We start from the raw sequence: 27,449 nt of genomic DNA, 5'->3' as shown, positions 1-27,449 counted from the left end.
CAATCCGTATGGAACAGAATTACAGCTCATGGTGTTCTAGAATCATCCTTATTATGCTGAGATGGAGCATGTGTCTGAGGTGGCTTGCTGTGATGGCATTGCTATGGTAAATCTGACAAAGGTATCGGCTACCACAAAAACAATCTTTCCAAGGATTTCAAACAAAGGGCCACGTTTGGTACAACAACCTTCGTGGAAGCCCATCCAAAATCTATGGTGCTTCTTGACACCTCTAATGGTTGAAGAGTACACCTTATCTTTTGATTAATATTCCCTACACCAAGACTACCGTAAAAGAATTTCCAAATCGCTTTTGGTAATGGACCCTCTGGTAATGGATCCAAATACTTTGCCCGAGCCACCATTTTCATTCCTTTCCACCATATCTGTGATACCCCGTATTTACGTGTAATTTGACTAACTAATTATTTCATTTTTTTAGAATTATGAGCTTTCTTGTTTTAAATTTAAGATGATTTATGTGGTATTATTTTACGACTTTTATTTGTAAAATTTAATTCGATGTGTTTTATTTTTATTAAAATATTGTTTATTATTTGAAATGCTCTTTGTTTTAAATTATGTTATTGTTCGATTTTATTATTTTATTTTACTCAGTCATTGTGTTTAAATTAGTTTTATTTAAATTACTGTTTTGAAATCATTTTCGTTGGATCAATTTTTAGACCCAAGATGAAAAGCTGGATCCCAATTCTTCCCTCCCCCCCCCCCCTTTTCTTTTTCCTCTTTTTCTCTTTTTCCTTCTTTTTTTTCCCCCTTATTTCTTTTTCCCTCCCCTAGTTATCCTCTGCACCCGACGATCCCTTTCCCCTCTCAACCCGTGTGTCTCTCAGCCTAGCGGCCTTGCCGCACGGCTAGCCCAGTCCCGTCGACCACCTCACCTCCACTCCCTCACGCCAACAACCCCCTTCACACCAAGCCTAGCCCCATGCCGCTCTCTCTCTCTCTCTCTCTCTCTCTCTCTCTCTCTCTCTCTCTCTCTCTCTCTCTCTCTCTCTCTCTCTCTCTCCTCGCAGCACGTAGAACCCAGAGGTTCTTCAGCCCGTGCCTCCCGCACGGCCAACTGTGCTATCGCACAACCGCGAACAACCCACCATACCTACCCTAGCTCACCAACAACCTTCCCCTCAAACCCCTCCCTCTCCACGGCCAGATCGAAGCCACTAGCCCTTTCTTCTCTCTTTTCGATTTCTCCTCCATGCACCACCGTGCGCCACCCTGCGACACCACCGGCCACCTCTTCAGCTCCTCCTCACCCCGACCAACACCCTCAACCAAGCCCAGCCCCTTTCGACGGCTCCTTCTCCTCCGTGAAGCACCCAACCCGAAATGGGTTTTACCTCCTCTCAAGACTAGATCACCATCGTGCGCCGCCACCCACAGCTCCAAGCCACCACCTCTTGCTTCCTAGAACCTTCCTTAGCTCCTCCATGCCCCCCATAGTTAGCCAAGCTTCCCCTTCGAAATTCCCAATTTTGAGAACCACGACCATTGCTTGGAAAACTCAGATCTGCCGCTGCTCCGCCACTTTTGGTGTGACCTTTGATCTTCCAGAGTGCCTTTCATCATTATAAGTATTTTCCAAATAACCTTTAAGATTTAAATATATTTTGCATTAACAATACTTGTGATTTGGTTGGTTGTGCCGGATTGAGTCCGAGGAGTATGGGGGTGGGTTGGATTGGAAGACGGAGTTGTGTATGTGATTGATTGATGTTGAGATTTGTTGTTGTTGGATATTTTTTTTATCTTGTTGTATGCATTGCATGGTGCATGCATGTTCATGTTTGTAAAAATGAAAATTGGGTTTTCATGCGTTAAATGGAATTTTGGGTGCGTGCATATCACAACCCCAAGCTGAGATGGGGTATTATCTCAGCGGAGCTCATCTGGTCACTCGGAAGTGGAATATACTAAGTGACGTCCCCTGAGTTGTCGCTGGGCGACAACAGGATCGGACGGGATGGTAACGCTCTCTCGTGTTGACTCCGTGGCCCCTCTGTTGGCAAGGGCTAGAGGATGCTTGGCCACGAACAAGCTAGGTGCCAAACTGGGCATCGCTCGTTACAAAGTCACATGCATGGTCGTTACCTGCGGTGTGGCGAAGAGAGACAGGGTGTGCAGATGATCCCTAGGGGAGATCATGGTGCATACGGTAAAATGGATACTGGGCATTTTTCTGGAAAAATGATGAGATTTTGTTAAAGGACATGTGGACCATTTTCTAGGAAAATGGAGGATGTCTTAATGGAAATTTTTTGGGCCAAAATGGGATTTTGGCGTGCGTGGAAAATTGTTCGTTTTGGGAAATGATGATTTTTGGGTCTCATGCGTATGGCATCATGTTTATGCATTGTGTTATTGCATGAATGTATTTTTATCTTGTGGGTTGATTTGGATTATTACTCTTACCTACGGTACCTCTTGGTGCCGTAGTTTTTTATGTAGATGATGATGCAAAGCTTGAGGATGCGGCTCCACCGGAAGAGTGATCGGGGATCACTTTCTCAGGTGTTGGGATTTATGTCCTGCTTTTGGTTATTATCTTTATTTATGTTTTCTTTGGAAAACTGTAATATTTTTCGTACGCTTGTGTTTAAACGAACTTGAATTTAAACAAATTCTGGCATTTAGTTGATCGACTTAACTTATCCATTGTGTCATTTTACACGTGTTGCATGTGCACACATTTAGCACTTGTCGTTGGGGTGTGTGACCTGTGTTGTCATCATCCCGACACCTCGATTTCTGCATGTCCGTAAGTGAGAGTTGGGGGCGTCATAAGATCATACCTCCAGGGTATTTTGAAGGACTAGACCTCCATTGAAGACCACCTTCACAGCTACCTAGAGTCGTTGCGGCGCCATCTGGAACCCTACTACTCGATCTTCGTTCTTGTAGCTTGCGGAGAGTTCACATCGGTAAAGTCGTAGTCTCTGCTGGTGGGGGCTTCCCTTCTCTCTACTCAGCCAAAGCTTGGTGGTCTGTCTCTGACCTCACAGGTGACCCTGCTAAATACCTTGAGGGATTTCTGTTGCTGGCTTTGGCAATTTTGATCTTCGAGGCCGCGTCGATCTTTCAACCAATCTCAATCTCAGATTCCCACTGATCAACAGCCAAGGCAAGCCCAAAATTCACCATTGGGTGACAAAAACCCATAGCCATGGTGTCCTAGATTCCACTTATCCTCCTTCTCCAGTTGGTCATCCTCTCAAACAGTGAAGGTGAAAAGGGAGGCACTCACTCTGCTATGCCGTTGAGCTCGATCCAGAACAGGAATAATGCCAAGGGATTTCATGGATGGTACGACACTCTCAGAAAGTTGGAATGGTCTATAAATGGCGGTGTGATGCTCATTTTCTCAATGTTTCTGTCCATAAAGGTCTTCATGTTTCTCTTCTCTGGGGTGTTACAACCCAACCTTGACACTCTCAAAGGGTTTCTTGCTGTCTTTGCTTCCTTGGTCAACTGAATGTAGTTCTTCTCAAGCTTGCTGGTGGAACGAACATATGTGGGTACACTTTGAAGTGTGGCGCTGAGATATTGAAGAGTGGCAATAAGAAATTAGCTAGAGGAAACATTGCCCAAGATTTCTTTGATTAAATGCATCAAGAGACCCTCGCTGATTGGAATTCAATAATCTTTGGGTACTTGGAGTTGGAATTTGTCTCAGCAACTTGTGGTGGCATTGCCTTTGCTTGTGATGGACAGTCGATTATCCCTGAAAATTTGCTAGTAGAATCTTTGACTAGACCTAAAGGGTTTGACATTGTCTACGAAATGGTTCAAGTTGAAACTGTGGCCCAGTTTGGTGAAGTTTTTCTTTTTGTTGCGCTAAGCCTAAAATTCTTCCAAATGGAGCTTTGAGTTGTTGGAGCTGTTATTGTTCTAGGGTGCCTACTACAAATTTAATTTCATATTTAGGTGCTTGTGTGGAATTACAGCCTAGCTGTCAGGTGGTAAATCTTCAGAGGGGATAGTTGTTGGCACATTTCTTTCAATGTTTTCAACGACAGTGAACTGTGCTTTGCGCTTACTGTTTGCTTTGCTTCCAGTTATTGGAAGGGCTCCTGATGACCTGCAAGGAGTGATGTCCATGACTAAAGTGCAGGTGATGTTAATTACAATTTTAGCTTTTCTATCAATATTAGCCCGTACTTGTGCTCCCTAGTTACTTAAACTAATGGTAAACCTATCATCACAAACCAATGAACTGTATTAATTGGTGTCAATTGCAACATGCTCGCTTGTAGCATGGTATAATGATAAGTTGGGACTATGTCTAGAACAAGGCTACTATGCTGCTAGATTGATAATATCAGCCACTGATCTTGATCAACTTACACTAAAACAAAGTCAACCCATTCACCATATTTTTGGGGTTCCTTTCCTCGCCATCATTGAAATATTAATCCATGTTCAATTTGTCTAGAATCTTGTGGATATAATGCTAGCATCTATCATTTTGGTATATGGATGGGAAAGAGGTGAACGTAGGAGGATGGGATTTGGCAATAATAATAAGAGTTGTAAAATGGTGCATTCATTACAGTTGGGTATTGTCAGATTGTTCGTTGATGAAATTTCGAAGATATATTTGGTCTCATGAAAGGTCAAGATAACAGGATATGTGAAGCAAAGGGAGATAAAGGGCACTAAGAAATTCTTTAACCTGGTTTCAAAGAGAGCTATGGTGACTTGGAATACAATGGAAAGTACGGTGAATGCTAGTTATGGGGTAATTGGGTAGAACAGTTTGTTGATCAGGAACGAGTGGCCAAAGACTTTACAGGGTTTCATTAAGGCCTGTTGTCTTCGCCGGACTATCATTCTCTGCCTTAGGTCAAGAAAGCTACTGCCATTCTCCTCTTTTTGGAGAAATTGAAGAAAGGTTATGAGGTCCTCTATATGATAGATGATATAGATCAAAATATTGTGGGTTAGCTCAAGGACTTTGAGGGAAAGAAGCTACTTTTAGCTACAAAGGAGGAGCCGAAGCATAACTGCACATTGTGGGCATGCTAATTTTACCTCCAAAAGAGCAAGCCCTTAGAGTTTTTCTAACAAAAATAGGAATGGAAGAGTTTGCAAAATAGAAGGCAAGAAGGCACCCCAGCCATGCTGATTTTTTAAACATTCATCTTCTAGATGAGACTAATCATTCAGTAAACACAATCTTGACACACATGCACAAATCCATCTAGTCCATCAGAATCAAGTTCTGGAAATTTGATAAAGGAATTGAATACATGACATATGAATCTATGTTTAATGTAAACATGAAATTAGAAAACCGATTGATTCACTAACTCAAATCAGAAACGAAATTTGAAGTCATCCATAAAATTTACAAGCTATCTAGTGTGTTGAAGATCCCTCTAGCAGTTGAGAAAGAGCTCAAAGGCAAAGAAATTGTATATAGAACAGAATTCGTACCTTCAGCCATGCCAAGATCATTCTCAATTTCTCGATAAGGCAATCGAGCGATGCATTTTGCTGCAATAGACACTTCCTCTCACGTGCTGTTCCTTTTGCACTGGTCATTTCTCTGGTAAGCTTCTTGAGATTTTTCTCTTCTTTCTTTAGGTCACCCATTACTTTAATAGCTTCTTTTACAGTCTCAATGTTTTTCTCAATTTGTGTAGCCAACGCATCCCCATCTTCCTTGGATTTTGCCAGATCAAGCGCCTTCTGGTAGCAACAAAGTGCCTCCTCAAACTTCTGAACCCTATAATGCAATTCACCAAAATTGATGTACCCCTTTGCCTCCCCTTGGAAATGCCCAATTCTCTTAGAAATTTTAATGTCCTCCTCAATGTGCTTCCAAGCTTCATCCCACATTCTGAGCTCCATATAAACATTTACTAGGTTATGATGGAGCCTACTTCGCCCATCATAATCTTCCTCAACCTCTTCATCTGCACAAATCTGTAATCCTTTGGTTAGGATTTTCTGAGCCTCGTCCAAGTTATCAAGATCCATTTCAAGCATCCCAATATTATTATATGCATCAATATATGCTTTAAGGAAGAATTTGCCATCATTAACAGGTGGGTTCTTCCTAACAGTCTCTGCAAGCTTCATTGAACATCTGAAGTACTCTTTGGCATTCTGAACTGAGAAGTGGTCATTTTCAGATCTCAAAAACATTTCATGGTAAGTATGAGCAAGTTGGGTTTTCCACCATTTATCAAATCTTTGCAGGTTTGATTGTTTGATTTTATCTGGAGGCTACGAAATGATCAAGTCCATAATCAAAAGGCACTCTCTCTTAATAAAATTTCAAAAAAACTGAATCTCTCTTATCAAGAAAATCTACATGTTTGGGAAGAAAATTCAAACTCCAAAGTGAAAAAAGAATGGCAAAAACCTCTCACAAATCAAATTTGTATATCTTTTGATGCTGTAGTCAAAAACTCATTTTCTTTGGCCTCAGCAGTGAGTAGAAACTCAGAAGGTGAAGTTATTGAAATTTGGACTGAGGAAAATCCCAAGACTACCCCGGTGATTGCAGAGGCTCTTGCGGCAAAACTAGCTTTTAAAATGGCAGAACATCTCAACTATCCTTTCATCTCTATTGTCGAAGATTCTCAGTCGATGATTTCTTCCATTTATAAAGAGGTAGTGATTTGGCAAATTTTCCCAATCTTAGACGACATCGCAAACTTGTTGAAATCTCACAATGGCTAGAGTTTTAACAAGATAGATTGATCCCAAAATCGATTTACACATTCAATTGCACAATGGGTAGCTACAAACTTCTTGTTTGGTAGCATTCCATTAGACACTATTATTTTTTGTATTTTGTATATTGACAGTGGGAAAGACCCTCCTTAGACATTTGTAACACTTTTATTATATGCAAGCTTGCTTAGAAAAAAAAAAAAAAGTTGGGTGTCGGCCCTTTGCTGTTCAATAAGGTCATTAGCTTCCTTGGCAAGCTCTAAATGTTTTTTCTGAAAGCAAAAACAATGTAGAGAAGTTCAATTCTCAAGTTATCATTGATAAACTTTTACAATTGCCATTTTCTCCAATTATTCAACTTTTTACCAAATGAAATAGTGATGTAGATTTACAATCTTAGTTCATGAAGTATGAGTAAGAAAGGAAACCCTAGGAGCAGTTTCCTCCGAAACCGCCCAACTTAGTTATCTTTATGTTCATTTACCTTATTTTATCTGGAACTAAACAGAAGCGATTTCCTTTTCCTCATACTTTCCATAGAAACTCCAAAAAAAAAAAAAAAAGCACTCTGCCCAAATGAACCGAGTACATCGATTAGTCTCAACACAACCAACTTCCCATACTTTCTACTCTTGGACTCTCCCAACCCAAACACTCAAAACAGGGAAAAAAAATCTCTCTCTTTGTTCCCACTTTCCAATCCCACACAAACTTTAAAGTCCCAAAAACAAAATACCTGAGAAGATAGAGCGTTCGTGAAGTCTTGGAGATGAAGATAGACCCCCCCAAGGGACTGACATGTTGGCAGAAGCTGCTTATCGTGCAAGTAGCAATACGTCACATCGTAATCGAGCCACTTGAGCAGCTCTACATACTCCCCTCTGTTCTTGAGGATGTCTCCAATCACGTTGGCCCACCTAGCCTCCTCGTAGTGGTTCCCCTGCTCCTTGGCGATCAGGTACGACCTCTTCGCCGCGTTGAATTTCTCGATGTCCCAAGCCATTTCGAAGAGGATTTGATCAAGGGTCCGGTTGGGATCGAATGAGAGAAGAAGAGGAGATGTGGGTAATAGAGAATATCGAACTGGGGCCGAGGATTTTTTTAGTGAAAAGGCTTTGTGAGATTTGGGACTAGAGGAATCGAGGGTTTGTAAACCTTTCTAGAGTGAAATGGAACTCCAGCCAACACGTTTCAATCAAAAAAAGCTTTTTGGTTCCTTCTTTTTTTTTTCTTAATTTATACCGGTTTCAAATTTGAGAAATGATATTTACAATTTTGAGTATGCAAGTGCTCTATAATCATTATAATAAAAATGAATAAATACGAGATTTATATGAAAAAAATTAATTTTTTAATAGTAGGCTTCACTCTTTTCAAAGCGACTGCACGGCGCGTGTATATTTCACGACTGTATGTGGTATTACTCTTCAAATAAACAAATTATATACAAGCTCTTGTAAAAAAATAGATCTCATTTAAAAAACTTATTTTTTATTAGTGGAATCCACCTTATTATAAAGAATTTATATGAAATTTATCTATTTGAGATTTTACCTAACTTTACTCTTTTTAGGTTGCTTATGTTTTAAGTTATATATTAATTGGGTTAATGCCAGTTCCAAAAGTATAATTATAAAAAATATTTTTATTAATGAATAATGTTTTTTTAAGTTATTAATGAATAATGCTAAACATTACTTTCCTTCTACTTTCATTCTTTATATATAAAATGTGATATTTTTATTATCCTTAAATTAATTTTTATTTTTTTAAAAAGAAAATCTAAAGGTCTTTGGAATGCGGCCCAAACCCTCATCGCCCATAGCTTGCAAAAAATACTGCTAGTTCAACAAATAAAATCTAAACGTCTTTGTTGAAGTCTATATCTACATCTCTACTCATATATACTACTAGTTTATTAATGTAAATATGTGGCGTCCCTTCAAAGAAAAAATAAAGCATGTAAAGAGAATAATTGTTGAGAGATAGGTTCTACTATTTGATTAGAAGTAGGTGTGTAATCAGTTCAATTTGGTTCAATTTTAGACATTTTATAAATAATTAATATGTAACTAGTTGATATTTATCCATAATAACATTATATTATATGCATAAATGAATTGTTAATACATATATAAAATATGATAGCATATATCTATTTCATATATAGTTCCCACGTATCAGTATATGAAACTATTAAATCTTATTGATCAACTATTGTACAAATTATAAAATATAGTTATAAAACGCATTCAATATATAGATATAAGTAATTAGGTTACATATCATATATTTAATTATAAAAGTGTTATGCTTATATTATTAGCTAATGCATACATATATATATGTGTGTGTGTGTGTGTGTGTGTGTGTGTGTGTGTGTGTGTGTACATAGGTGTGTGTGTATATATTTATCAACATATGAATGAGTTTTAATCGAGTTGAGTTAACGAGTTGATTCAAGCATAAACGAGTGGGCCTTAATAAGTTTTAGCCGAGTCAAATCAAGTTGAGTTGAATATTTGTCATTTACTAATCGAGTAGGTATATGCTTTCGAGGGCAAGCTTTTTTGTTTTCATGAGTCGAGTTCGATTTAAGTTTAACAAAGCGAGTATCGAGCGAGTTATCGAACAGACTAGTTCATTTACATCCCGCTATTAGTAATGCATTTTGAGAATTTGAACACCATTCCATTTTCAACAAAAAATATAACTATGTGAAAGGCATCCAACATTGAACATTCTTTCCTTTTAAGTGGAAATCCAATCCCATTATTGGCAATCACGCAACAAGAGCCCTTCAACTCATCATTTATATATCACACACTACATTTGATTATTTATTTATTTATTTTTATTTTATTCGTATTAAATTAAATGAATTTTTTAACTCATTATCTATACACCATATATTTGATAAGGAAAAAAAAAATACATGTTTAGTATGTGGTGTAAGAAAGATGAATAAAATTTTTCCACGCAACTATCACGTGGGATTAGCTGATAAAATACTATTTCTTGTAAAAGTTAAATGCTTAAAAGGCCCATATAATTAGCTTAGTGTTATAAAACTAAAGAGAAATAGCAAATGATTCAATGATTGCAAAAGAGAAGTGGGAAGGTTGAAAGATTGCAATATACTTAGCTCTTCAAGAGCTCAATATCATCCACTTCTCTTTCTTTTCTTGTGTCTTACAAATGATCTTCAAGACATCCTTTTATAGGCAATTCCATGGTAGTTTGTTATGCCAACCAAGTCACATGTACAAGAAACCATCACATGCATAACAACCAAGTCACATGGACAACAAACTATCACATGCACAATAATCAATTCACATGCATAACAAACTATCATATGTACAACAAACACAATAAGGTGTAGTCTACATGGTCATCTACCAAATGCATATATTTATAACACTCCTCATTGGATGACCATACACAAAGAATATGCCTCATTAAAGGCATGCCAAAGAAAACCTAGTGGGAAAAACTTGTGGCGAAGGAAAAAGAGTACAATATTTGAATGTGTTTTTGAATACTTTAGGATTGCCTCATTAAAACCTTACAAAGGAAAACCAGTGGTATAAAACCTTAACGAAGAAAAAATGCTACAATCCATTTGATTATTTTCTCCCCCTCAAATGTATGTAGAGGTTCAATGTTTTTATAATGAAAGATTATTGCATTGCTGCATCTCAATATTGTGTACCAACTCTTTAAATGATGCAGTTGGTAATGTTTTGGTGAACAGATTCGCCAGATTAATTCAAGATCATTTTAACATTAAATTCACTACTTTTCTAGAGTTTCCATGTATAACATGGTTTTGGTGAAATATTCATTGTTCTTCTGGAGCCGTTTAGGCCAGACAAGCACCGTAGGATATTGACTGCTCTCCAAGAGTTTTTTAGGCCAGACAAGGACCGCAGGGCTATGAGACTAGCTCTCTTATCTCTTGTAGAGAGATTCAAATGCGCCGTAGGGCTGTGAGACTGTGAAATTTTTGAAAAACTCTAGAATTTTATTAAAAGGATCATCATTTTTCATTAGAAACTCACGAGAGAGGGATATTCACGAGAGAAGAAATTCTCACATTGTTTCTTGATCTTGATTTTGTTTATCCATAACAATATTATGGCTGGATAGTTTCCTTCCATTAATGTTCCATATTTGAATTAGGAACCGTTCGTGCTTAGCCTCCTATTTACTCTCCTATGGATGTTAATCTTATGATATGAGCATAAATGCATTTTTTTGGAAGGATTAATTCTGATGTTGTTGCAGAATCAATATTTCTTAGTACTTAATATGTTGTTTATGTTACAACCATGTCTCGTAGGTTATTAGCTAGAATTAATGAGGTCAACCAACTCGATAATCAAATATCTGAGTTGCATCAGAAGCTATATGCGAAGAATCATAAGAACAATAAGCTAAAGCATGAGAATAATGAGCTAAAATGGTTTGCAGAATGGTATATCCATGATCTTCAGCTACATATAGAGGACCTGGAAAGAGAGGGAGCTCAAATATAGGATCAGCAGAGGCGGATATCTGAAGAAGTCCAAATTTTTACAAAGTAGGGGCAAGCCACATTTAATTTCACCGGCCTAATAAATAACTGTAGGCTATCTGTGTTTAGCGTATCATGTATCAAGATATGTAATTTTGTCTTGCTTTCAATATTTTCTCTATAAAAAGAGTATTCAGATCATCTTCATTCACATCACATTTTCTTCAATTTTCTGTAATCAGTCTGCATTCTTACTCTATAATTTCTTTTGCAATGGCTTAGAAATCTTCTCGTGATCAATATATGAGGTATTCTTTACCTCGGTCACTAGTTGTTTCAGGATTTGCCATAAGTGTTATAATGCAACACGAAAATGATTTGACTGATAAGTCAGATAATGAAGTTATCTACGAGCTTATGAGTCTCGGTACCTGATACTCATAAACCGTTGTTGCCTTTTCTTGGTGACTACAATCCAGAGCTCGTGAGGTTGACAAACTCAACGAAAAAATTTCTATCATTTAACGACTTCTTCATGAGTCCAATATGAAGGCAGGAGCAATAAAATAAGAGAATAAGGATTTAAAATCTTCGCTTCACTTTTCTTTTCGATTGCCTACTCTTTTATACAAGGATGACATGCAAATTTTTGAAGAGCAAGATCGTTTAAAGAATGAGGCAAAGAGTTTCAAATTTCTATAATTTTGTTTCGATATAATAAAATAATATTTCACAAATATTTACATTGTGTTTTTTATCTTCGATAGATGTTATATGTGCTCCCTTCTATTTCTCTTTCAATCATGCACATTTCTTACAAAACTATAAGATGAATTTAAAATACTAATTACATTTAAGAAATAGTATTTTAGGACCAATAATTTTATTCATCTCTCTCTTGAAGCCGAAAAGATTTCTCGTTCAGATTTCAAATACTTGCAGTTTTTATGAGCTCTTATGGAGTCTTAATGATATTTAAATCATCTACATATACTATAATAAAAGCTAATCCAGATATTTAAAATATATGAACAAACTGGATTATTCTCACAAATAGTTTATTCCACATGCGTTAGATGGCTTTAGATCACATAAGGATTTTTGAAGTTTGATAAAATAAATACTTCAGGACTATATGCTTCTATAAATATGCAGTTAATCATGCATACCCTAACTCTCTATAATTATCAAGCTAATAAAAATCTCAATGTACTTTCATCCACTTTAATGGCATATCAATATATGGTTTCTGCGAGAAAACGAGTCGTAATTTCTATATCACATTTTTATTTCTTTTTGTACAAGTACCCACTAATATTCAATAAGTATCACTCCATGTTAGAATTATATGTGATAAGGAGTCTCCTCTCAGGTCAGCTCTCGAGCAAAACCAGAGGTGGAGTTGTCTAGTGTTCAGTTTATCTCTTTCAGTGCTATAGTTCAGCCTCCTTAAGTGGAGACCTTCTACAGCTTTGTTATGTACATAGGAGAGAGTCACAGAACTAAAGATCTGGAGGATCTATGGAAAAATTTAAAGCTAACAGAAGAGGAGGAGGAGGTGGTAGAAATGGAGGGTAGCGGGAACGAAGATATACGACGGAAAGGTGAATTGAGTCTAATTGGGAGAGTATGCTCAAACAGAGTGATAGGGAAAGACTTGATAAGCAATACCATGGCAAGGATATGGAGGATCAGTAAGAAGGCTTCTTTCCAAGAAGTTGACAAAAATACCTATGTTATTACTTTTGGAACACATGCGGATCTACACAGAGTTTTGGAAGGCAAACCTTGGTTTTTTTATAATGCTATGTTTCTCCTCATGCAATATGATGGAATTATGAAACCGGGGAAGATAGATTTCAATAGTGAAGTTTTCTGGATGCAAATCCATAACTTACCCTTAAGCTGCATGTCGAAGGAATGGGGTAATAAAATAGGAAAGACGGTGGGCAAGGTAGTAGAAGTAGACGTGCAAGAGGATGGCATTGGATGGGGCAGATGGTTACGGGTCAAGGTGGAGATAAAACTTAGAAATCAGATTGCCAGGGGCAGATTCATCAGTGTCCAGGGTACAAAACATTGGGTCCACTTCCAGTACGAATCTTTACGAAAGATCTGCTTCCAGTGTGGCTAGATCCTTCATGATGTTCAGGGGTGCCAAGCGAGTAAAGGAAAACAGAGAGAGGAGGACCCCGACGGCAAGACACAGTTCAGTCCATGGCTTCAGGCTGAGATTGCCCCCAGACGATGGTCTGGCCAGGCGCGATACCAAAGTGATATGGGAGCAAGGGAGAAACAGAATAATGGTGACGGGGGGAGGGAGGTAATAGCAGAAGATAGTGTCAAAAAAGGGAGGATGGCGGAGGGATTGGATGGAGGACGGGAGACCTCTGTTTCTTCTCACATACAGAAACCTACGGAAGCTATGAAGGGTGACAAGGTAGACACCAGTTGTCAGGGACAGAGGGTGACAAACCTAAAGGAAGGTGGAGATGTGATGGAAGCTGACCTCCTAACCTGCTTGAAAGAAAAGGAACAGTGCAAGGCTTGGCGAGACAGCTTTAGGCAGGAAGAGGGAAGAGAATCAGATATTAACTTTGGGCCAGGCGAAGAGGCTGGGCTTCATGGTATACTGGGCCATCACTTAAACCAGAAAGGGCCCAACTCTCTTTCGGTTACTAGCCTGGAAGAAGCAGCAGTTGAGATAGTACCGAACCACGAACAAAGCAAGGCACTGCAGCAAGAGCTTCGTAGCTGGAAACGTCAGGCCAAGGTGCAGAAATGCTCAACATCCTCCTCAATCTCCACAAGATCAAAAGGGGTAAAACGGGGTTTAGAGGTAAGTACTTCTAATCTTGGTTCTCATAAGAAACTAAAAAAGCTTGGTGTGTTGGGTTCTTTGGAGCAAAACAATGAACAATTGGAGAAGGTGGTGGCTGCCAGTCAGCCCCACCAGAGGATATGAAGATCCTAAGTTGGAACTGTCGGGGGCTTGGGAACCCCCGAACAGTTCAAACCCTTCGCATGGTAGTGAAGGAGAAGATGCCTGATATGGTTTTTCTTATGGAAACCAAACTTCCATATGGTAGAGCAGATGGGATTGCGAAGTCAATAAAATTTGAGGGCTGTTGTGTTAGTGAGGCAATTGGTAGGAGTGGAGGCCTTATCCTGTTGTGGAAACAGAAGGACCAGGTAGAGTTGGTCAACTTTTCAAGACACCATTTTAATGTTTTGGTAAATGATACTCAGTGTAATTTTAAATGGTTACTAACCTGTTTTTATGGGCACCCGAATTCAAATTTGAGAAAACAAACTTGGGATTTACTTTCATCTTTCAAGCCTGATGAAGGGGGTTGGGGAGTGATAGGGGATTTCAATGAGATTTTGTTTAATGACAAGAAAGTGGGGGGAAGATGTAGGAATGAAAACCTCATGAGAATGTTTAGAAATCTGGTAGAAGAAGGAAATTTGGTTGATCTAGGGTGGAAAACAAACAAATTCACATGGTGCAACCGACATGAAGATGAGTGTTTCACAAAGGAAAGACTAGATAGAGCTTTAGTAAACCCAAGGTGGAAAGCAACTTATACAAAGGCTTCAGTGGAAACACTTCCAGCTATCTGTTCTGATCACAGCCCAATACTACTTTCCTGTAGTTTTGAGAGGTGCTCAACATACAGATATCACTCTTCATTCAAGTATAAAGCCAACTGGATTAACGAGATGGGCTGTAGAGAGGCAGTTTCTGAAGCATGGCAGGGCAGTTATAGAGGGGAGACTGGTTTGGAGAAGGTCTTATACAAGCTTGACAGAACTAGAAAGGGGCTTCAAAAGTGGAGTAGACACATGGTTAGAGACAGAAATAGAGCTATAAGAGAAAAGACACAGCTGTTAGGTGAGTTGCAAAGCCGAGAAGAACCAAGCACCATAAAGAAACAAAAAAGCCTGCAGCAAGATCTTAACTTTCTATTGGAACAAGAAGACATAGGGTGGAGGCAAAGGGAAAAGAGACACTGGCTAATTGGTGGTGACAGAAATACAAAATTCTATCATGCCTGTGTAAATCAGAGAAGGCAAAAGAATACCATCACTAGAATTATCGACATGGAAGGAACAAAAGTGAGAGAGAAGAAAGAGGTAGTTGCAAGTTTTAAGAGCCATTTCACAGCAATATACAAGTCGACAAAACCTAGTTCAGAAAGTATTGAGCAAAGTCTGCAGGGTCTGGAATCAAGGCTTACAGCCGAGATGAGTCTAAGGCTGGACAGGGTATTTACAGAAAAGGAAGTGGAGCTGGCTCTCAAACAAATGTCTCCTTTCAAGTCACCAGGGCCTGATGGGTTTAGTGCAGGTTTTTTCCAAGAACACTGGGGACTAGTTGGGAAAGAGACCTCACAAGCAGTGCTGAATTTCTTAAACTCAGGAATTTTACCAAGGGAGTTAAACCACACTCATTTAGCTTTAATTCCTAAGGTTAGTTCCCCCATTTCAGTACATGACTTTAGACCTATCTCTCTTTGTAATGTGTTTTACAAGCTTATCTCATAGGTAATTGCAAATAGAATGAAAGGCATGCTAGATAAGGTGATATCAAGGAATCAAAGTGCTTTCATCCCCAAAAGGCTGATAACTGATAACATAATGGTGGCTTATGAGGTCCTTCATTCAATGCAGCAAAGAAAAAGGGGGAAAGAAGGTGCCATGGCAATCAAGTTAAACATGTCGAAAGCCTATGATAGGGTTGAATGGGATTTCCTAGAGGCTGTGTTATTAAGAATGGGTTTTGGACAAAAGTGGACAGATTTGTTGATGAAATGTGTCAGATCAGTATCTTATTCAATTATCATCAATGGACAGCCAGGCGAGACAATCATTCCCACAAGAGGGCTAAGACAAGGTGATCCCTTGTCACACTACTTATTCTTACTATGTGTTGAAGGTCTCAGCAATTTACTACATCAAGTTGAATTGAGAGGCATGATTAAAGGAGTGGATGTAATGCGGGGAGGAATAAGAATCAACCATCTTCTCTTCACAGATGATTGTGTAATATTCTGCAGAGCTAAGCTAGTGGAGTGGTACAGAATTCGTGGAATCTTGGCACTATATGAGCAAGCTTCAGGTCAAACTCTAAACAAAGAAAAAACCAGTGTTTTTTTCAGCACCAACACAAGAGGAGAAACAAGAGAGTTCATCCTACAACAGATCAATGGTTTAAGGTGTAATGACTATAACAGATATTTAGGACTCCCTACAGTGGTTGGAAGGTCTAAGTATAACTCCTTTAGGAGCTTGAAAGAGAAGATATGGAAGAGAATCAATATCTGGAAAACAAAATTCCTTTCTTCTGCAGACAAGGAAGTATTGATTAAAAGTATATTACAGGCAATTCCTGCATATGCTATGAGTGTCTTCAAGCTACCTGTAATGCTACTAAAGGAGATTGAAGCTATGTTGGCAAGGTTTTGGTGGAGACATAAAAGAGAAGGGAGAGGTATACACTGGAAGAGCTGGAAGTTTCTGAGTTCAGTTAAAAACCAAGGGGGATTAGGCTTTAGAGACCTCAGTTCCTTCAATAAAGCACTACTAGCAAAGCAGTTGTGGAGGTTTATAAAAGAACCAGATCTGTTGGTTTCTCGGGTTTTCAAGCAAATGTATTTTCAAAATAGTGATCTGTTGGAAGCCAAACTGAAAGGCTCTCCCTCCTTTGTGTGGAGAAGTCTGTGGTCTAGCCTGGAGTTGGTTAAGGAGGGGATGGTGTGGAGGGTGGGGAATGGAAAGAGCATCAACATTTGGAAGGACAAGTGGCTACCTCGACCAGTTACTTTTTAGGTTCAGTCTCCTACGAATATTTTTGACAAAGAAGCTAAGGTGGAAACATTGATAGATGTGGCTACTAAATCATGGAAAAAGGAAGTGGTGGAGACAGTTTTCAGAGAAGATGAAGCAGAACCGATTCTATCCATTCCATTGAGAAGTAGAGGAGCAAGTGATAGGAGGATTTGGGCAGCTTCAGTAAGAGGGACATTTTCGGTCAAGAGTGCCTATTTTCTGGAAACTACACTGCAAAGAAGAAACACAGGGGACACGTCCTCAGATGGGTCAACCAGTGGTATGTGGAGGAAAATGTGGGGCCTCAAGGTACCAGGTAAGGTAAAGATGCTGATATGGAAATGTGTTACTAGGATTCTACCAACTAGAGATAACCTTTTTAGAAAGAATATAGTGGAAAGCAATGTGTGTCCAATTTGCATGAAGGAACCTGAAACTACAGTGCATATGGTTTGGGAGTGCCCTGTAGCAGCTAATGTGTGGGGAGGGTTTCTCTTTTCAAAAAGTGGAAAAGGAGCTTCAGTGATTTTCAGATTTTGTGGGAAGAAATGGTTGTGAGACTGAAACAGGAAGAATTGGAACTAGCCGCAATAGTTTTCTATCATCTATGGATAAGAAGGAATGGTTTGGTCTTCCAGGAAACCTTTCACTCTCCTAGTACGATTATTGCTAAGGTATTGTCAGAGCAAGCAATGTATAAGGAAGTGCTGACAGAAGGAAAAGATAGAACAGAGAGAAGACAAGCAGCTGGTATGAGGCAGACTTGGAAACCTCCGGATTGGCCTTTCTTTAAAGTTAACTTCGATGCAACTTTTGATCAAGACAAAGGAAGCATGGGGATAGGAGTAATTGTAAGGGACTCAAAAGGAGAATTGTTGGGGTGTTTGGTTGCACCTAAAGAGAATATCCCATCAGTTTTCCAAGCTGAGTGCTACGCCCTTCACAGAGCAATAGTTTTGTGTCTTGAGCTAGGTTTGCCACAGGTGTGCTTTGAAAGGGATGCCAAAAATGTTGTAGATGCGGTGAACTCAAATGAAGAGGATAGTTCTTGGTCTGGACAGGTGATAGAGGACCTCCAACAACTCATGGCAGCAAATCCTGAGTGGGACTTAGTTTTTGTACACATAAGTGCTAATGTAGGTGCACACACTACTGCTAAACTAGCAGTTAGTTTGTCTAGTGAAGTAGTTTGGCTGGAAGATGGTCCTGCTGTAGTCAAAAGAGTCATTGTGGATGACTTAATTTGTAATACTCGTAACTAGTCTATGATATGAAATGAAATGATTTTCTTTTCAAAAAAATAAAAAATAAGTATCACTCCTTAGGTGTTTAGACTACAAGTCCATATATATCACATTTTACTAGTAATATTAATTTTGCAAGAATTGTTTCTTTTTATTTTGGCCAATATTTCTACGTTAGTATTTTTCGATGATTTTTTTGTTTATTTTTCATTATCACTTCGGTGACATCAAATGAAAATATGTTGTCAACAACAATTCTTATTTCTATCAAATAATTCTTCCGTATTTACATAATGTATCGAGATCTTGTTATTTTAAGTATCTTTTCCTCTTCATGAGATAACTCTTTAGGAGATGCTATTTAGGAGGATTATTCTTTAGAAGTCTCATCTTTAGGAGATTTTATTCTGGAAGAATCTTGTACATAAAGTTTGGATGGATCTTATAGTTCTTATAGCATGTTTTGTGGGCACGGTTTCTTTAGGAGCACCGATTTCTTTTCTTTGTGCTTTTCTCTTTTGAGATATTTTATCATTTGTATCAATAGGTCTCCCACGCTTTTAGACATGTCTTAAGTTCATTTTACTATTAAGTTTCTTAATTGTCCTATAGGGACTTCAATCCTCACTGGGATATTAGTAGCTAGAATATGAGACTTTTTTATCTTCTTGCACCCATCAATTAATTTACAATAAATGATCATCTAAACTTCCAGTTCACATAAATTTATATGATAATCAAGATAACGTCGAATTGTTTCATTTTACTTGTTTTGGTGCTTCAGGCAATTTTTCTACCCTTCATGGTGGGAAGACTTTGTAGTAAAATAATCTTTTGGTTCTTGAATGGATGTCCATATGAAAATTTTCTACTTAATATAATTGATTTTGGATGATTAATTTAATCATGAAAAGCATAAAAATATTTTAAATCATAGTATTTCTGATACATCACAATATTTAATTCAATAGTTATATAATATAATTCCAAAGAGAAAGTTGTCAGTTTTTCCAATAGAGATTCTTGGCCCAAAATCATAGAAGTAATATAAAGATATTCATTATTGCCTTCATTAATGGTTTTAAGACGATAACCATTACGACGAATATCTTTAAAACTTAGTAAATTTCTTCTAGATTTTGAAGAATATATAGCATCATCAATACAAAATTATGTTCCTTCTTGTAATATTATATTAGCTCTTCAGAGCCTTCATTCAGGTTAGATTAATCGAATATTGTATTGATGTTAACTTTATTTAAAGTTAAACATTGAAAGTATTTCTTATCCTTAATAATTGTCTATTATGCAAATATTTTCTAGACACAAATCTTCACCAATAGTTTCAAAATTGATCAATGCACCAATAGAACCCATATATGCTTATAAACAAAATTATGTATAAAACATTTTTAATGCCAAACAAAGTTTAACAAGATGTATTAAAAAGTAACCACTTAAACATAATGTGATTACAATTTAGATGATCTTCTGAATCAATGTGGTTGGCAAAATTTGTCTTGCTTTTTCCTTTTTCCTTTATGGATGCTTGATATAGATTCACCAAATGTTTAGGTGTACGACAGGTAGGTGACCAATGCCCATTCTTACCACACCTATTTCTTTACAGCCTTATTCTGCAAGCCTTTGTTTTCATCTCATTTTATCATGGTGTGGTTCCACTTCTGGTGATATAGAGCATTTTTCTTTGAGAAGTTTTGAGTATGAATGCTCTCCTTGATTCCAATAGTAGTTTTTTTTTTTTAATTTTTTAATTTATTTTTTTTATCCCTACCACTTCCATGTCCATAACCATTGTCTCATTTATTGTAAAATGAGGTTTAAGTCGCTTCACAGAACAATTGGTAGAATTGGTTGGACGAGATTGTTGACTTTTCATTAAAGACTCCATATTTTGTTTAGCCACTAACATACAAGATATTAGTTTAGAATATCTTGAGAACTTTCTCACTCAATATTGCTACTGGAGGAGCACATTTGAAGTATGAATATGTTATATATTTCATTTCAAATATATCGTTTGTGGCTTTTTTTTCTCTACATAATTGCAGGTGCGTCAATCATAATGAGCTTTTAGGAGGATCACGGTCTTCTGGTACATGTATCAATCCTTTGAACTATTCCATAGAATCAATATATCTTTTATTGTGAGGTAATCAATAACATTATTGGTTTAGGCGATTTCTCAAGGATGCTCCATTTCCTTTCTAAGATTCATTCAATAAGATGAATCTTAGCATCAATGATCCATGATGGATAATTGTTGCCATAAATATCAAGGGCAATAAATTTGACGTTTATAAGACTTGACATGATCTATAACAAATATATTAAGTATATAATTCATATGTAAACTATGGGAATAAAAATTCACCACAGACATAACTGGTATGTAAACTATGAGAATATTAATTCACCACAGATAATAATAATTAGGCGGTATAACTGACCATATGCATAATATAATAAAAATTAAGTATAAAAGTAAAAAGCTGTAAATGAAAATACTTACTTAATTGTATCTTACCAGAGATCAGAGATTTAATGAATACTACAGCTGGCTAGAGTCTTGTGCTGATAACGTATTATAAAACTAAAAATAAATAGCAAATGATTTAAAGATTGCAAAAGAGAAGTAGGAAGGTTGAGATATTGCAATATGGAAAAATATAGTTACAAGCACAATTGTGCACTAATCTGTGTACTAATGTGATGTGATTGGTTAAAAAGTAGATTTTATTGAAAACAATGTTAATTTAAATTTTAAGTATGAATAAATCAATATTGGTACACAGATTAGTACGTGACTGTGCTTGTATGTAGCAAAACTCTTGCAATATACTTGGCTCTTCAAGAGCTCAATATCATTCACTTCTCTTTCTTTTCTTGTGTCTTACAAATAATCTTTAAGACATCCTTTTGTCCTTTTATAGGCAATTTCATGGTAATTTGTTGTGCCAACTAAGTCACATACACAACAAACCATCACATGCATAACAACCAAGTCACATGTACAACAAACTATCACATGTTTAACAAACACAATAAGGTGTAGTTTACATCGTCATCCACTAAATGCATATATTTATAACACTTAGCGGGCAAATTGATCATTGTAGCTTTCAAGGATTGCTGACCTTCATTACATGTAAGACTTTGACTAACATGTCAATGTATTTTCTTCTAACGACTTGAGTAAGTATTTATTAAATATTGGGTTTATTTATTCGAATTATTTGCATTGAAATTTGAATATTGGCTCAACGTTTTGATGGGTCTTCCTCCAAATTTAATGGAAAAATATAGTTGCAAGTACAATTATGTACTAATTTGTGCACCAATGTGATGTGATTGGTCAAAAAGTAGATTTTATTGAAAACAGTGTTAATTTAAATTTTAAGTATGAATAAATCAGTATTGGTACACAGATTAGTACGCAACTATGCTTGTATGTAACAAAACTCTTCTTCTATTTTTTTTTTTTTCAAATAATTTGGACTGTCAGGTCTGGTGCACTAATTAGTGCCCAACTTGCCTGTACGGAGAATTTAACATGACGGTGCATTGCACTCCCAGCCTCCGGGACGGGCGATCGGTCATGGGATACCAAATATATTGAATAATAAAAAACTGTAGTTTTCATGTTTTAATTTCTTGGTTGGACAGTAACTTTCAACTCCTTAGATTGATCATGTCGACCATTATCTCTTGTATTTAATTAGTCTATTTATTTATAAAATAGAGGATATATATATTTATATATTATGTCCCTTATAAGGAAAATAATTAAAGATCTAAATTTTAAGAAAAATAAACGTGCGAGTATGATTAGTGTTAATTGCTGATTCGGTGGTGAACCTCTCTCTCTCCAATCATGCCAATCACTTTTATCCTGTCCGGGTTAGGGATATAATTTGCAATTCCTTCTATATAATTTAAATAAATAAGCACTTTTATACTCGTAATTGAAAAAAATATCCACCATTCAATATTAATTTTAATTAAACTTTTAAAAATATCTAAAATCTGGTAAAATATTCTAATAATTATTTTTTAGATTTTCTTTCAAAAATTAAAATAATTTAAAAGGACGGTTTTTTAAATTTTTTTATTGTTAATATCATATTTATTTATTTATTTATATATACAAAGTAGCTATTTGACCGAAAATCTTGTTTTAACAGTTTTTCTATTAAAGTTAATGCCGTCGTCTAAACCGTCCGTATATGTGAGTGTAACGGGCATATTATTGCCTTCTTGCAGAAAGCTCCCACAAGATTTTATCAGAAAAGAAAAAAAACAAAAGCACAAGGACGAAGGCTTTGGCTCACGAGATTTAATCAGAACAAAAAAAACAAACGCACAGTGGCAAAGAACTCGAAATTGGAGTTGCAAGTTTTGTTCAACTGCTTGAAGGCTGTGGCTCACGAAGCAGGTAAGAAGCACAATTAGAGTGGGAGGTAGGGGGATGAAGCTCTGCATGAGAAGGAAGAAACTTTGAGGTCAAGTGAGAAGGTCACAATAGAATGGGCTGAGGCAAATAGAGCAAAAGAAGAGCTTTCGAAGCAGAGAAATGAGATTACAAAACAATTTGATGAAGCGGTGAAGGAGAGGGACGGATTAAGAGCAGGCAAAAGAAGAAGAAGAAGAAGAGGAAGAAGAAGAAGGGGGGAGGGGTGGGCGTGCGGCACACAGGAGGTAGGAGATGAGATAGGGTTTTCATTCTCTGGCTAAAACAATAGTGTTTAATTGGGGCTGGGCTCACTCGCCAATAGCTGGGCTTGTTCTCCACCCCTTGGCCAAAAAACACAGCTCATAACACCAAAAAAAAAAAAAAAAAAAAAAAAAAAAAAAAAAAAAATCCTAACCCACTACACAAAAGGCCCAAATCTAAAAAGTGATAAATAAAAATAAAATAAAATAAACAATAAAAATACTAATAAATAAATTAAAACACACTAATAAAAATACAAAAATAACCCACTACATTTCGCATCGTTAGTCAAATTGTCTTCAAATTAAATTTACCTCGTATCCAATAAAACAAATCTTTTTATTTTCTAATCTATCAAAATATGTAATTATTAAATTTCACTAACTTACCATTATCCAAAGATATTTCTTATAATTTACTTTTTTTTATGCATTAATTAGATTTTTTTTGGTTAAAAATCATATTTTTTTATTAAAAATATTGTTTAACTCAACTAAATAAACCTGCTTCACACGTTGCTCCAATCTAATATTTACTAAAGTAACAATGTCTCATTTTGAATCCGTCAGCAGTCCTGCGTGCATGAACCCACAAGTTACAATGTAGTCCTCAAGATTGTTATGACTTGTCTCGGTAGACTCGTAATAGTCGGCGTTGAAATTAGAGGAAACAACTATTTGTAAACTATACTTTAAAAGTTTGTAAGTCTGTAGACTTCACTCGAAAAGCAATTATTCTCAAACGAAACAAAACAGGAAAGAAAAGAGACGTTACAAAGGGTGAGAGCTCATTGTCTCCTTATGGATTCTGTGATCGTTCTGTTTCTCGTTCTCTCTGCATTTTTTACTGCTTCAGCTCAAAAAATCGAGTCCAATGTAAGCCCACGCTCTTATCTAACACCCGGAATCAACTCTAGGTGGTTGTCACGTTCTGATCTCTTTGCTTTTGGATTATAGAGCATTCACATTGGTCTATGCATATTTATATGCAAAGTTATATTTACATAATATGAGCCTAAATCTATCTATATTAGATTATACATTTTTAAATATTTACATAGTTATGAACAATATCTTTAAATGTTTGAAGATCTATTATTCATTCTCTAAAATATATTTTACTCAGTCTTTCTCTCTCCTCCCACTCTCTTTCTACATATTTTACTATATATTTTACTCATTCACTCTTCAAAATATATTTTACTCAAATGTTTTAATATTTGAAGATCAAACCCGTGCATTTCTCTCTTACATATTCTGAATACATGTATTGGGTGCTAATAAAATTTCTTTGGGTGCTAATTACAAGTATTAACCCAATACATGAAAATTATAAACTCTATTAAAAAAAAGTAAAAAAAAATAATAAAATGATAATATTTTATTATTATTTTATCTCAAATTTACATAAGCCTACGTGAAAGTCTTGCTTGTATGGCAAATTGAATATTCAAAAGATATAATTTTGCATATGCATAAACAAAAGTGGATGCTCTAACAAGTCAATGGCTACGCTGTTGGTATTTTTCTTGCTGAATTTCCTCAAAAAACTGTTGTCTGGACTGCAAACCGTGACGAACCTCCAGTCTCCAGCAGTGCTACCTTGAGTTTTTCAAGGGATGGCACGCTTGTCCTACAATCGACACCAGAGCAAACAACCATCATAGCTGATTCTCTTGGGTCTACTTCAGCTGCCATGCTTGATACAGGAAATTTTGTGCTCTATAATTCCGATCAAGAAATACTGTGGCAGAGTTTTGAGCATCCGACTGATTCCCTTTTACCCGGTCAACGTCTCTTAGCAGGTACGGAGCTGTTTGCTAGTATATCAGAAACTGATCACTCAACGGGTATCTTTCGTCTTAAAATGCAACATGCTGGACACCTTGTTCAAGACCCGGTGGACACTCCCGACACCGCTGAATATGCTTATTATGCATCTGGGACATTTGGAAGTGGAGATAACGTAACGCTAAACTTTAGTCCTGACGGCCATCTCTACTTGCTTAACGCTACTGGTGCTAACATTAGGAATCTAACCGATGGAGGATATCCTACAAAGGAAACTATTTATCTTATGAGAATTGATGCAGATGGGAACTTCCGACTGTACTCGTATGAGTTGAAACAGAATGGAAACTGGTCGGATGTATGGTCATCTTCCAATGATTTGTGTGATCCCAAGGGTCTCTGTGGATTAAACGGGTATTGTGTTTTAAATGACAATAAAGCTGAATGCATATGTCTCCCAGGGTTCGAGACCAGGGAAACTGGACAGCAGGCTGTGAGAAAAGTTTCAATGCAGCAGGTTGCAACAGTAAGAATGAATACAATCCATACACCATGCACGAGCTGGCTAATACCATATGGGAAGATATTTCGTATTCTGTTTTGTCATTTCCACTCAGAAGATTGCGAACGAGCTTGCTTAGAGGACTGTAACTGTGAAGCTGCTTTATTCAAGGACAGGGGGTGCAGAAAACAAAGGCTCCCATTGAGATACGGGAGAAGGCGGTTGACTGATTCAAGCATTGCTTTCATCAAGGTAGGGAAATCGACACCCGCTGATATGCCAAAAGACAACCAGAAAGGCCTTAGAGCATCCCCATTGGGTTCCCCATCCTCATCCCTATAATTTAACTCAAATACTCATTTTCTCAAATTATTCCCTAAAATTTGTTTATCTTCTAAAAACCTCCTACATCTCATTCCCCATCCCTATCTCTAAAAATTTTTTTATTACTTTTTTCTCTCTATTCCATTTACAATCTTAACTACTAACTCTTTTGTCTTATTATCTTTTTTTTCCAAATATCAAATTCTACTAAATATTTATTGGAGATTTTGACTATCCAATACAGTATTTTTTTTTAAATACTAATTTGTATTATAAAAATAGAATTTTATTTTTAATTAGTGAATTTTCTAACGTAATGGAAAATTTAATTAGAAGAGTACTTAATATCAATTTCTCTAATGAAGATCCGTAGTCACGTATTGATGATAAAATCTTTTATTTGGATGAAATAGTAATATTTTCTGTCTTTTTTAATTAATGGTAACCAAGACCAGCGCTCGTATTGCATGCAAAATAATAGTAATCAAGACCCGCTTCATAAAATAATTGTCCCAAACATAATTGTCCCAAACATAAAATAAATAACATGATCATAAATAATCAATCCAAATCGGCATCTCTAATGCGTCTCGCCATGATTTCCCTCTGGAGTTGCTAGAAATAAAGCCGCTGCATTTCTGGCATCACACTCACATCCATCATCATGATGCGCTGATCTGATTCCTTCTTCGCGACCTCCACTTTCTCAGCCTCCAACCGCAGCCGTTCGTCCTCTTGCCGGATTTTACTGAGCTCTTTTTCTCGATCAAGCGACATCTTCTCGGCCTCCAACCCCAGTCTTTCATCCTCAAGTTGTAATTTTCTTGCCTCTGTCTCCTTGTCATACTCCATCTTCTCGGCTTTAAGGCGATAAAACTCTTTCTCCTGAGCGCGTGACTCCTCCAAAAGAGTACATTTCATCTTCCTGAGTTGGAAATTCTCCTCTGCTTGCCTGCCTTGGGCCTTTCGTTTTCCTTTCTCAGCTTTCCTTCCAATTGGTCGGTTGGGCTCGATAACTTCATGAGCATGCATTTGATCTGCCTCAATATCAAAAACTGAATCAACTGTAGCGTCAGAACATCGAGTTGGGGTCGGGGATGGGGACATCATCTTCCTCTGCTTTGGATTCCTCCTTTGTGGGGCGCCAAATCCACTTAGGTTGGTCCTTCAACAGGTGCCAACAATGCTCGAACTGAAATGAGCATTTCTCGAGTGATTGGTACATTAGCTTCGCCTTCTCAAACTTGCATGGGAAAAAATGAGCATATTAAACCAATGTCACAAACGAGAAATTAAACTCAAATTACTGAAGTAATGATTTGGAAATTCTACCTTATCTTGTTCGGTCATGCCACTTTGATTTAACCCTTCAACTTGGGCTAGTTTCGCACAAAATTTGTTTGTGGCCTTTTGGATAACCGACCACCGATGAATTAAAGACTTTATTGTCCGGTCATTTGTGGTTTCCTTAAATTGCTGGAAGTACTCATAAATTTTCTCCCAAAGTTGGGAGTGTTTTTTATCTGTTCCCTGAACGGCATCAAGGCTACAATTTAGCCATGCCGATACAAGTAACTTGTCTTCTTCGAGGTTGAAATTTGCACCCCTCACTGATTTCCTATTGCCGATAGGCTCATTAGGGGGTAGGGGTGAAGAGTCACCAAGGGTCATTGGAGATGATCCACTTTACCCACCATAAGTGGGGTCGAGTTGAGGATCTTGACTTAAGAGATTCGTGAAGAACATATGTCCAGAGTCTTGTGAATCCATTGCTAAAAACGCATTGAAAATGTTAGAA

General features: G+C 37.1%; 1 pseudogene; it reads left to right on the top strand.

Annotated features, from left to right (window-relative positions):
• Window positions 1-23,835: 23,835 nt before the first annotated feature.
• The window catches only part of LOC122304544, a 35,970-nt pseudogene continuing 32,356 nt past the window's right edge, over window positions 23,836-27,449 (top strand).

Source organism: Carya illinoinensis, chromosome 3, assembly GCF_018687715.1.
Source record: "Carya illinoinensis cultivar Pawnee chromosome 3, C.illinoinensisPawnee_v1, whole genome shotgun sequence".
Lineage (NCBI taxonomy): Eukaryota > Viridiplantae > Streptophyta > Magnoliopsida > Fagales > Juglandaceae > Carya > Carya illinoinensis.
Note: the sequence above shows the minus strand (reverse complement) of the source record. Positions and strands in the feature narration are given on the sequence as shown.